This window comes from Petromyzon marinus, chromosome 40, assembly GCF_048934315.1.
Source record: "Petromyzon marinus isolate PM22_M1 ecotype Great Lakes invasive population chromosome 40, UKy_Petmar_22M1.pri1.0, whole genome shotgun sequence".
NCBI lineage: Eukaryota > Metazoa > Chordata > Hyperoartia > Petromyzontiformes > Petromyzontidae > Petromyzon > Petromyzon marinus.
This window is the reverse complement of record NC_133706.1, coordinates 7,658,495-7,672,107: the sequence shown is the minus strand read 5'-3', so window position 1 is coordinate 7,672,107 and position 13,613 is coordinate 7,658,495. Positions and strand designations below refer to the sequence as shown.

The window sequence follows — 13,613 nt, the reverse complement described above, 5'->3', positions numbered from 1 at the left end:
TTATTTTTATTAGCTTCCAAAAAGAGTGGCTGGCTCCCTTTCAGAGAGGAGACAACGTAGCGCTGATACATCTCGCAGAGCACGGTAATGACACACGGCGCGTGTGCTTTAGAAGGGGCGGGTGGTGGGGGCGAATGGTGGGGAGCGGGGAAATCAATTGCACAGCTGCTTGTGAAACAGCAGACAACTGAGCTGGTTCCCTGCGAGAATTCCTTCCCAGACAGCTGTGATGATTTGGCAGGCGTTGCAAATTTTCACCGAGAAATGTCGTCGATTGATGTGGAGGGGCCAAGGGTTCACGTTCAATTACATTACCCCACGGTCAGTGGCCTGTGAATAGAAAACAGTTGTTCAATGTAACCTTGAAATGATTCTGTCCATAAATGGCAGCCCGGTTATTGATGGAGAGTCAATCGTAATATTTCCAAGGTATTGCCGTGCCATGCCCTATTTATGCATAATGGTCCTGTAAGATTCCGTCTGTTTGGTTGGATCGTGACTTGACATTTTATCGAGCTGTTTTAATTAGCCATGTCGTGGGTAGCGGATTATAATGCAGAATTTATTGAAGCAGAGAATGTAATGTTTAAAAAGAAAGTCTAAGTCTACACGTTCAAACGAACATTGGACGCTGACGTTGGAATAAATTATATATTCCTAAGCTAACGATATATGCAAGCAAATCACGTGTGCAAGGACCAATATTTTATGAAATTCACAATGTTATATGTAATGGGTTTCTGTCACTCCTGCAGCCGCTGGAGGCGCTATCATTCATTGCAAGGAGAAACAAAAGTACGGAATAGATTCTTGATTTATCATAATGTTGAATTGTGATTGTTCATTGAATCCCTGCAGAGGTGTATTGTCCCACCCCTATTGAGCGGTATTCACCTCTGCTTGTGATTTTGAGGCAGAGGTGGACATTGCACTTTCCCAATGCTGGCTATGCAACACGTGTTGCAGCCCTGCCAATTGGAGCTATTTTAGCCACCCCAGAGGGATGATCTTAACGATGACGGTGGTAAAACGTTCATCTTGGCCATGATGTAGAATCAAGTTCGCATTTTTGGGAGCACTGTTGACTTACCAATGGAGGTACTGTACATCCAGTCGTTCAATGATGAATAAAAGAGGATATAAGACTTTGGATATTTAACATCCAAATGTAATATATGATGCCAGGTTAATTGTTACAATGCAAGGTGGCAAATTGATAGTGGTCTGGCCTGGATTCCCACTGGGCCAATCCAGCAGCATGACAAATGCATAACTGTATTACAACAATATCAGATTATTGCCCGAGGGTAAGAGTGATATTGGTTGCAGCCCTGCTATATTTTGCTCATGCCGCTTCTGGCAGAAGGGTTTCAACCAGAAAGAGCTCACCCCTTTAGAGGACATTTGGCCTACTCGTCCACGCTGGCAATGCGTCTTTGAGCAGGTGAAAGTACCCACACTTTACTGTAAAACTAAACTTTTTTTTTACCAGGTAAGGCGCACTGAGCTATGAAGCTCTTTTTCAGAAGCGATCTGGCCACAAATGGCAGCTCAACGAAGTGGCTTGTCACGTGGGCATTTGAGCACCAACATACTCTTAACGCGTTTTTTATAAATGTGGAGGGGAAACAAAAAAACCGGATGGCCCCGAGAAAAATCTACGCGACCACGGAGAGAGCATGCAAACTCCAAATATACAGACATCAGGGTCTGGATTGGACCCATGACTTCATGCATACCGGGCGAGGTAGTTAACATTTCGTCACCGTGGCGGCCACCCACCACACAACCTGCCGGTCGACTGCGGTGCACAGTACTTGTAACTGCCGGTGGACAAAAGCGGTGGGGATGCAATACACTTGCAGAGTTGTGTCAACTGCGGCGCCAGGAGATCGTACCAGGAAAACCCATCGAGATTGCAAGTCCAGCGTGCTAACCGTTACACCATGGCAGCCAACCCCACAGAGTTTACACCAAAGGTTGTTTAAAAATATATATATATTTTACCATCATTTTCTCGGGCCATGGAGGGTATGGAGAGGGAGTGGGAGGGGATAAACTGAATGGGGTAAGCCCACGGCCTCATTGCTCACAGGGTGTGGATGGGGTGGTGGTGGCGGGGGCAAGATCTGAGTCAAATTGGAACCACCCAGGGCCATTCCTGGACCTGCCGAGCCTGCTTGCCCAGTGGTTAGGGAAACATAGCGGCAGACGAGACGGACAACCTCCAGCTCATCGTGTGGATTTCATACATCTCTCGTTAAGCATATATATACAGCCTGCGGTGGTTGCCCATCCAAGGACCGAAGCTGACCCGAATAGCGTTTATCTTTCTCGCTCTTGGCGAGGTCTGCGGCCAGAGGGGGGCTGTCGTGACAGGCAGTAAACATCGACGCCAATGCGGCGTCATTGTTGTATCCTCACGCTTTCCCAACACTGCAAACTCAATTTTGGGAATCACTTTCGAATTGGTGCTGTGATGCGTCGTTGGCTGCACGGCACAAGAGCAGCAAGCACGTGACCCTTAATGAGCACGTGATCATGAAACACAATCGTGCGCATGACAGATATCGTGAAGGACTTGTGAAAATGTGGTAGTAAAAAAAGAGGAACGGAATTGCAAGTGCATTATTTTTCTATCAAGGATGCTATATACAAGCTGATAATTGGTTCACAAAATGCGACTAGATGGCATTGTTCAAGAGCTGAATACTTAAAGGTTAGCTAAAATTGCAGACATTTCTCATTCGTGTCGTGTAGACAATTAAACTTTTAAGAAAAACCTATACACATTAAGAATCATGAATTAGGCATCAAAATGTTTCACACTTTCAGGACTAAGTGTTCTAAAGATATAGCGAACGCGGCGGTGGTGGTGGTGGCACACTGGTTAGCTCACTGGCAACCATGAAATCCGGAAACCACAGTTCAATTCCAGGAGCCATAGCTAACGTTAGCTAGCGAGTGACATCTGAAATGGTGTTGGCCACCCCCTCCAGAAACTCGCACTGAAGCAGCTTGGTGAAGTACTGCATAGGCTCGGGGCTCTTTAAGGAACTGCTTCGTGACACGTTATTTATTAAATGACCACCGTCACGTATTCGCATATTTTTTACGGAATAAAAAGATAAAAATGGCTCTTCTTGTTAGGCCGTTGCAAAAAAACCCACAGCGGACATGGTGCGAGTGAACATAGGGCTAAACACAGTTTTTTAAATTATTATTAAAATGTATTGTTGTTAACATTGTTACAAGTTATTAATAATTAAATGTGGAGCAGTATTGAATTGTTAATTGTTGTTTATAACACATAAATGTTGCATTTAAAATAATTTGTCCAAGTTATTTGATGTCTCCTTCTTGACACGGATTAATACATCGGCACCTGACAATGCACCCAACCGTTCCGATTCAATTAATTCTCATTAGCAGTATCGATGTTTACACCACCGCACCAGGTACTCATTTGAGGCCGAATCGACCAAGGGGAGGCCCAGAACCGGTTCAGATAATCCTCACTATTGTTGCCCGCGAGCGCGAATCGAACTCGCCGTCGCAGGGTTTGTAGCGTAGCGTGCTAACCGTTGCGCCACCGCTCCCCGCAATGTTGACGCGCACACAAATTGACGTCTTTTTTCAGTGTTTTTTTTTGTTTTCACCCCGCGATTCGGGGCCCCGGTGAAATTAATGCGGCGGCCGCATTCAATGCGGGCTTGTTACTTGCCGAAGCGATCGTACAATAATCCAATTAACGGAAATAATTATTTACTTGCTTTGCCCAATTATTGACATCCTTTTTATATATACTGCATAACAACCCCGAGGGCATTCGCTCCGCGTGAATATATCGAGGTCTCAGTGTTTTTTTTTCAAACACCCTCCCCCCCCCCCTCCATAAATTCGCTTTTGAATTGTGTTCATATATTATCCTGCGCACGCCTTGTTAAACAATAAAAGGGACCCACGTTTTTAAATACTCATGTTGGGCGACTCCCGTTATACTGTGCGTACAACGAAAAAACTCCTGCGCTCTACGCTCTGTGTACACTCGTGTTGCCCGGGTTAGTATGGATACTGAATGGGTCGATGACGATATTTAAGTGTCGTCATCTCGTAAGAATCATATTCTTTGTTAAATAAGTTCGTAAAAAAAAGTGCTTGCGGTGGTGGCTATTTTGCTCCCAGAACTCGTAAAGGTGAACTTTTCCTGTGATGCTTTCGACGTCGTGCAGATCCTCGATTTTTTTATTCATGCAGAGGAGGGAAAGAACACTTGCTGTGACCGTAAAGCAGCAACAACACTCCCCTCCGTACGTGGAGGATTTGGCGCCTTAACCCAGCGTCTCAGACTGTTTCCCGGGACCGACGGCCAATTACCCCCCAGCCCCCACAGTCAAGGTACGTGGGCTGACCGATTGCTAATTAGCAGTGAACCGAAATAATTAAAACAGAGGTTTTTTTCTTTCACATTCCATCAAAACATGTGTTCAGGTCTAGTTCCATTCGTATAATACTTGCTATTGTTCTGATGATGATTTTTAAACACTAAACGCAACGCGAATTCAACCAATTGGACATTCTACGTACGTTCTCCTGTGTATACGTGGAGTTCCATATACGGTATGTATACGGCATAGGGACAATTCCGTGATGCTAATGGTTAGCACACTGGACTTGCAATCAAGTGGTTGCCGGTTTGATTTCGCTGTGCAACAGTTGAGACAATTGGTTTCATAAATATCCCCCCCCCCGCCTCTCACACGCTCATACTGGACATCTGTGAAAAAGAGCTTTATAGCTCATCGGATTCCTCCTGGAGTCAAAAATTAAGATTCTGATAAATGTATACACCGCAGTTGAACGGCAGGTCGCATGTTCTGGGGATGGTTGTAATCATCATCATCATCATACGTTTGCTTGGCACGTTTGGAACTCCTGACTCGTAAATAAAAGCTCGCAAGCTCAAATCCTGGTCGAGGGTCATGTTTCTAAGTTTACAAATCGTGTTGATGGATTTCGTGTGGTCTTATCAACACAGTTATGTAAATGACAGCCCGTGTGTGTAGGAAGTGATGAACAGTTGTGGACTTTAGGGGCGATGAACTCGCTCCATGGGAATGTGGAATTTCCACCGTTGCCTTGGGGAAGCCAGTGGAAATTGAGCACTGCGCCCATTTAAAGCCGGGATATTTTTCTTTTTACTTTTTCGTTCAAAATAGCGAAGGACGAAGGAGCGACTCCCCGCAGCTTGTGTTTACGTTTTCAACGTTTCTATTTTCCGGAAAAATCGAAATTATTTCTTCTTCTGGAAACCATGGACTGTTGCCTGTGGCTATGCCTTTGATACTACAGTACAATGAAAGGGTGACTCTCCTTCAATGGAATAGCGAGTCATGCAGCCTTTGCTTCCTCTACTCACTCTCCCTCCAGACACGAATGTGATAATAACACTCCTTTACATTTTTTTTTTATATATGTGCCTGGGAGAAAAAAGATATTATATCGACAAAACAAAGCAGCGGCGATATCTTGTTGTGAACTGCACCTTTTGAGAGAAATAAATGCATGTTTGCAACAGGAGACTCGTGCACAATTGCACACGCACAGACAAAGATCCCCCCCGCGTAGCCTTGACAGACTGTGGTGGCAAGTGCTGTTAGTGAGCACCTGTGAAGGCCTGCGCGGCACACGAGGGGGTGGGTGTTCAGCACCACACTCACACACATGCACAGACTCACACGTGCACACACACAGACACATTCACACGAGCATGCACATACACAAGCATACACGCGCACATACACGTGTGTCTATTTTAATAGACTTCATTAAGTTGTGCTGTCACGTCTGTTTTTGAGAGATGGTTTGGAGTGAGACAGGAGTGGAGAGGGGAGGGTGTGATTTTAATCCCAAGCAGAGTGATTACAACTACCACTGTTGACCTTCTCAAGATTCCTCGGCATTTAAGGTTATATCCAAAGTCGAAGAAGTATTTATTTTTCGTGGGAAGAAGCCTTTTTTTCATCTCCTCATTTTTCCGAGGCTGCTTTCATGTGTGCCTTGCTCGTGTCGAGACGGTGCATGTCATTTAACCAGCTGGGACAATGTCGTGCCATACCCTGTACAAGTACATAGGTGCGTGATCAGATATATAGTAACTTGGTAAGAAGAGACTTTGCCCGCTTTATATTGGCGTTATAAATAGCACTGTTTCCAAAAGTACGCAATTGAGTTGTGTTTCGATTCAGGTCCCTTTAAAACATATTGATACAAATTTCGTAGGCCCCGGTGATGAATTAAATTAAATACATGAGGCATCCAAAATGGATATTTAAATTGAGCACCATCACAGATGTCCAGATTTAAAAACTGCTTAATAGGCATGCGTGTAATGTTTCTGATCCACATTTTGAAAAAAATTGGTTGTAAGGATAAACACAACTCTGTGCCAATATTTCAGCTTTCTATGCGTTTGGATGACAAGTTTCTCCCATCGTAATCTGGCATTTCTGATATAAATCTTGCTAGAGTTGGACTTCATGCCGCGTTGTCTTGAACGATGCCTTAGGTGCTCTTCATCTGTGAGAATTGTGTCGGGAGCAACGATCGGAAGGAGTGGTGGTGCAGTGGTTAGTGCACTCCACTCCTTGGTGGTGGATTCCAGCTCATTGGGGGCTCTCAGTGGAAATTATGTTCAGATGACTACAACTATTGCATGGCAGACAAGCAACAGTGTAATTATATCACAGTTGTGTTAAATAATTAAAGTAATAGACTGATTGCAACGAAACATAATTGCAGGTATTCATTAGAATGAAGAGCTTTTTAAATGTATTTTATCAGGATCTGTGTTTGAGCTGATATTTACCTTACCCCTGTTATTTATTTTGAATATTGGTCCCTTGAGCTACGCGCATTGATTAAACTTTTACTTAGTTTGCTTATTCCTAGTGTCACCGTTAAGTGCACTGTGAACCTGCTCACCTGAGTTCGATTCCCTGCCATGGCTAACAGAGAGTGGCGTGCGATATCTCAACCGGTTCTGGTTCTCCACAATCACCAAACCCGCCTTGGCAGGTTGTGGCGCAGTATGGCGATACAATCAGTTTAACACGTAGTCTGTCGCGACCAATCCCTATGAACAAACACAGGGCGGAGGATCGACTTCATGCAGCAGTAGATTAACAGGAGAGCAAGACAGCGTTTTGAAAAAAAAAACTATTTCTAAACCGGCATAATTGTATATATTTTGGGAATTTCCGTTCGTTTTCGTACTTACGCTGCTTTGCGACACACTGCAATGAAGTTACACTTTTACATGTAATTAAAATTGTTTTAACATGTGCATCAGTTAACCCTCGGTTCTAAATTATGAACACACAAGGGATCACAATGCACGAGCGATGCATGTGCTGTTATAGCCTCAATCGTGCGTTTAAAAAAAAATAATGTCAGGATGAAAAATAGGAATTAGATCGTGATTTATTCAGAACAATCTCGTTGAGTGCCAAGGCTCTTTTTCAAGAGGTTACTGCATTGGCATGTCGAGTCAGTTTAACGCGCGCATGTTTCAAACACGGGAGGGAAGTTGGGCCTTCAGAGAGAGCCGGCACACAATCTCATTTTATTTTATATTCATAGGGCGCCTTTGCTCAAAGGTCTGCACAGATGCAGTTAAGGATGCATTGCTATGCTGCCCTCGCCTGGCGAGGCATGCAGCCCAATTTAATAATAATAGGAATATTAATTTGCGTAGACTGGAGGAATCTGATGTGCTATGAAGCTCTTTTTCACAGATGTCCATTGCTGTAATTTTTCATAATTGTCCATTGCTATACTACCCTCGCCTGGCGGGGCATGCAGCCCAATTTAATAATAATAATAGGAATATTTATTTACGTAAACTAGAGGAATCCGATGGGCGATGAAGCTTTTTCACAGATGTCCACACGGGGCTAATCAGAACGTCGTTAAGCCCCCCCCCCACCCCCCCCCCCGTGTTTTCCGTGCGGCTTCCCATTAAAGCGTTGACAAATCTGTCTTAAGTGACCAGATCGGCTGCCTTCGAGCCGATCTGTGCACGTGTAGGATGTGTTTTCTCATTTCGTTAACAATTCTCAGGAGCAACGAATAGAGAAGAGTGGCGAATCAGGGTGCACATCAACTCCACAGCCGCCACAACCAGCACGACAACAACAACAACATAAACACGAGTTCCTGCTCAGATGAACATTGGTGTATTGGTTATTTTCACCTGTTTACAGAGCATTCCATAGCGGGTGGTGGAAATTCTACATTCCTTTGGCGGTGGAGGGGGGCAAGTAAATCCATTTAGACACGGTGGCGAGATGTCATCTGCCACGTCTGGTATGCAGGAGGCCGTGGGTTCGATCCCAACTCTGACGCCTGCTGTGGATTTTTCTCCTGGTCCTCCAGTCTTTTTCTTCACATTTAGTCACAGGCGTTCAGAGTATTCGGCTGCAATGAAGTTTTACATGATAACCTATCATTAGTGATAGAGCCACATAGCTCAGTGGGCCTTAATTAGAAAAAAAAACAACATAGTTTCAGTTTTAGACTGCTTCGCAAAGTGGTACTTATTGTATTGACTCCTGGGAAGGATGATTGACTCAGTCAACCTCCCCAACCAGGATTTGAAGTCACAATCTTCCGCTCACTCTGCGGCCCAAGCAACCTACACAGCGAGAAGGAGGAAAGGGATGAGCGGTAGGAGATAAAACCAGGAGAAGGAAGAGGCAAGGGTGAAGATGCAGGACGGCGTTTGTTGAATGCGTTGAGCTCCAATGTCTTGCAGGGTGATTTTCACCGCAGTTGATTCACAGTTTAATTCTCATGCTGGGCCTTTGTGTTTCAGGCAATGCGATTTCTCCGTAGTGTCGTGCGATACGGTGGCAATAATCGATGTAGAATCGATATGTAAGTTCAAGTCCAGTAAAGCTCGTGTCTGTAAGGCAGCCCAGGGACTAATTTTGTGTTGGTGTACGGGCATGTCAATTGGTTATGCACACAAACAAAGACAAAGATCCCCCGTATAGCATTAAGGGGAAGATGCAGGACGGCCATTGTTGAATGTGTTGAGCTTCAATGTCTTGCAGGGTGATTTTCACCGCAGTTGATTCACAGTTTAATTCTCATGCTGGGCCTTTGTGTTTCAGGCAATGCGATTTCTCCGTAGTGTCGTGCGATACGGTGGCAATATCTAAGGTCAGCTTCCAAGCACCCAGAGATAAAAGCGAACAAATGCAAACGCGTACAAAAACAACACTCTCTGCTTGTCATTTCTCAGGAGAGTATCGCTTTTAGTATAATTACATTCCTCTATCGTACCATTTACCATTTTACCATTTGTAAGCCTCCTGTCACTACGTATGTGTGTGTGTATGGGTAGCGGTAGTGTAGTGATTAACACGCCGCGCGACGGAACCTGGCGACCCGAGTTCGATTCCTGCTCACGGCCAACACCGGTGAAGATTGTCTGAACCGGTCCTGGGCCTCCCCTTGGATGACTCGGCATCAAATGAGTACCTATGTGCGGTGTGTAAACATCGCCACTAGGGAGACAAAGGCGTCCGGGCATGGTGCTGGCCACCAACCCCCTCGTGTGCTCCCCTAACAGCACTTGCTCCAGCGATCTGTTAAGGGCTAGACGGGGCATCGTTGTCATGTATGAATGTTGAACTTCTTTCGCGCCGTACGTAGCCGTCCGTGCTCATCGGAGGCTGCTGGATGAAACACTCCCTCTCGCCGCTATAGGTCATGGGGGACAATTCACCGCACTCCACCACAGTGGTCGGATGTGGGCTCGGCAAAGGGTGAGCGGGAGGAGGAGACGGTCCTGAGACGCATTGAAACGCGACTCGCCGCCGATGTCAAACGGTGGCCCAGAATCCAACTCGTGTCGCATCGCTAGCGCCCTGTAGTATACGAGCAGCGGTAGTCTCAAGGGGGGCATGGACCTGCCACAGGAACGTGGAGTTAAACGACACTGGGCTCAGGGCTGGCAAGAGAGATGTGTCCCGCTTCGTGCACATTTGAATCCGGGGGCACTTTTACATGGCTGTTTGCATTTCGAGTCATCATTGTGCTTGTAAATTGGAGGCGGTAAAGCAAGTAGGTTTTATTGACCTGTCAGCGCAGACGTGGAGTGTTATCCCCCTCGCACGCATGAGTTTTCACCATAACCGTAATTTTGGCTCCCACAATCTCGTCCGTTTTGTACACGTGGCACGGGGACGTCCCCGACTGCCGAGATGTATTTCGCTACACTTCACGCCGGCCAGTTGCGGGTTGGCGAAGGTGCGGTGGGTGTAAAGATTGGAGTGTAGTACAGGATAACAGCGGATTTCCCTGCACCCGCTCTCTGCCACCAATTCAACTCCATGGTAAACTACAATTCCCGTGCATGTTATTATTATTATTGTTGTCATGTACGGTGGTCACCCATTGATGTAATATCCAGGCTCAAATCCTGTTTAGCTGCCGAGGTCTGAGGAGATCTGGTGTAATCCGGGTGAATTCTGGTCACGGTCTTCTCATGTAAATGTATAATAATAATAATAATAACAATAGCGATGCTCTTCACCCGGAATAGCCTCACCATACGGCATGTAATAAACCCGTATTAATAATAATTCCATTTGTTTATACATAATAGCCTCGCTAAGACTCGGGCATCTTTATCCTGGATGGTTCTGCATTTGGGAAGTTTGTCCAGTGACATTAGCGAGCCTTTTGAATTGAGTTAAATACTACTCAGCGTTATACGTTTAGGATTGTTCAGATAATATTTGCGAGCAAAAACCATCCTCATAAATTATTCAGTGTTGTGAATTGTCTGCCATGATTTTTTAATTACGCAATTTCAAACACTGCAGGGCTGCTGATTTTTCATTAGATTTTCTGACATCGGAACGCTTATATTTCGACCAAACAGACAATTAATCAATAAATATTACGTTTTTGAAAACTACTGGAGACATTTTTATGAAATTTCCATAGAATTTCGAGATATGCGTAATAAAATAAGCAAATGTTTTGAAATAAAAGTTGCGACTGCAACTAGCGTTGCACAGTTGCGCGGTGGTTAGATTCCTTGACTGTGAACCCAATGACCCGAATTCAATTTCCGCCTGACCACGGCTAACGTCAGTGGTGAGTAAATGCTGGACTCGTCCTGGCCGTCGGCGCTTCCCTTCACCAATCCAGCGATGCTGGTCGTAGTGAAGTACGGTTGAACATCACCAATGACCGACATGGCATCTAGGGGCCTTTAGAGATTTTAAATAGTGGATTAACAAAGGGTTGTACAGTACGTGATTTTATTATTAACCCAATTTTCAAACTTTAATTTGTACAGCATCTAAAATTAACGGCATTCTAAGATGATGTCTTGAAAATGTCTTAATCGTAAATAAAATGTATTAATTAAAGCACTGTCTATCCCACGATTACTTTATTCAGTGACTTCCAATTTCTCAACACAAACATGAATTGTATCACAGAGGGTCATAATCATCAGCCATTGTCTATCCACTGCTGGATGATGGCCTCTCACACAGGGCCTCAAAAGAGCGACCTCACCTGCTCTTGAATAAACCAAAGTGTTTCTGTCATCCAGAGATCCCGTGCCAAGGATATATTGTATTTTAGTTGGATCTCAAAATCAACACGCCAAAGCCGATGATGCAATCACACCCTCCCCAATTCTTTCTACACGACCTACAAGATCTTCCCTAAGACTATCCCACCGGCTGCTCTTCTGTCTTCCCGTTGGGCTAAGGACTCATGGCGACCACTCATATGCCTGTCTCAGCATTAGGCCCCTCCAATCCAGCAGCACATAACAGTTTTTTTTTATAATTCTGTACTTTGCTCATCTTCTTAGCTCTTTCGGTAAAGTCACGTTGAAGGGAAACAATAAAATAATAAAATATATATGAAACAATAAAAATTATCACGACGTTTCGACCATAACACAAACGGTCGTCATCAGGTGTGTCGATTTGCATGAATTTATTTATTTTCAAACGGTGTATTTATTTATTTATTAAAAAATTATGCAAACCGACACACCTGATGACGACCGTTTGTGTTATGGTCGAAACGTCGTGAGAATTTTTGTATTGTTTTATATATTTTATTATCTTATTTTTTATTGTTTCCCTTCAACGTGACTTTACCGAAAGAGCTAAGAATATGAATTATTGCAGTCACGAAAGCTTTAAATCAAAAATTTGCTCATCTTGTCATGCCATGACATTTCTAGCATCCGTATTTGTGGATACCTGTGCTCAAAAAGCCAACTGGAAGCTCACATCGCTATCACTGCCAAGGAACAGATCCTGGGCGGTACACTATAAATGTGCTTCACTGATCAGGCAGCTGTGGGGGCGGGCCGGTGGTTATTTCTGAACGTGATCCTAAACCCTCGCGCTCGGAATTTCACATTCCCATGGCAAAAAAACATCACCACCAGTGTCTCGAGCAGGTGACCACTGTTGACTTGCCATGAAATAGTGTTAATTGTACGAGCTCCCCAAGGGAGGTTCATGGCTTGTGTCAGCACTGCACCAGGATTATACGGCGATAACGATTGCTACGACAGGTAAGTGTTTCTTTTTTTTTTCAAACATAATTTCAAAAGTTTTTTTTTACACGTGCGTTGAACTTCTTTCGCACCGTACGTAGCCAACCACGCTAATCGGATGTGCGTATACACATAGATACAGATGCAATGTTTTTATTTTGTTACGGCTGATCCATTGGTGAGCGGTGTTAAGCGTCGTGTACACTGCGTCACACACGCGCGGGTTTTTTTTTTGTCAGCCTCTCTCGTTAGTATTATTTATTTATTCAGCTCAGCCCCGGCTGAGCCAAGTGGCATCGGACAGATCCGTGGCAGCACACCCGCAGAGACCCTCTGCCTCGCTGGCAGGCGCTCGCCTGCGAAAATGTCACCAGCGCGGCCTGAAGCTCGGCAAGGAGGGACCGACGACAGAACCCGCTAGGGGAAGAAAGCGAGTCATTGTGAGGCTTACCGAGAGGAGTTATCAACGGGGGAGTCTCGCGACTCGGTCAGAGGCGCCTGCGACCGAGTCGGACACTCCGAGCGCACACGTTCAAGTCCTGCAGACTCGGACAAGGTAATGCAACAAAATGTCCACGCGCAATTAACCGCAGCTCCCTCGACCCTCTGTAAACTGGCCGGTGCGCAAAGGCTGCCGGTGTCTGCGTTACGAGGGACCTCCGCCTTTGGACCTCTGCGGCTTGCGTCCTCCACTTGTCCCCGACCTCACCGCTGCTGCCTCTTTGCAGGGGCAGTGAAGCGGTGCCTCGTGATCGCGTGCGTTACACTGTAGCGGGGGTGTCTGGTGTCCTTCACTCTCGGTTTCATCCTCTCGCGGTTGTTGTTTTTACTTTTTTTTGTTGTCGGCGTCTCTCCCCCCCCCCCCTCTCCCGGGCGTCCTTTTGTGGCCAGGGTGAAACCGGTTTGGTAGAAGAACCGGACAGGGACCCCCCCCACCAAGTTGTACGAAGTTCGATTCCTAGCCGAGGTCAGCTCAGCACATCATCCCTCCAGGGTCAGTAAAATG

At 45.4% G+C, this 13,613-nt stretch overlaps 1 protein-coding gene across 5 annotated transcripts in view; it reads left to right on the top strand.

The window, feature by feature from the left end:
• LOC116950754 (leucine-rich repeat and immunoglobulin-like domain-containing nogo receptor-interacting protein 2) overlaps positions 1–13,613 on the top strand; it is a 110,638-nt gene that overhangs the window by 30,499 nt on the left and 66,526 nt on the right. Inside the window, exons 1-2 of one of the 5 annotated variants that reach the window (XM_076073072.1) lie at positions 12,440–13,163; positions 13,499–13,601. The exons of 1 other annotated variant lie outside the window; for it this stretch is intronic. The gene's annotated coding sequence lies outside the window, so the exon portion shown is untranslated. Of the gene's footprint in view, positions 1–4,232; positions 4,399–12,439; positions 13,164–13,498; positions 13,602–13,613 lie in introns of those variants that run through there. 3 more of the 5 variants (XM_032968782.2, XM_032968783.2, XM_032968784.2) reach the window with 3 other exon arrangements.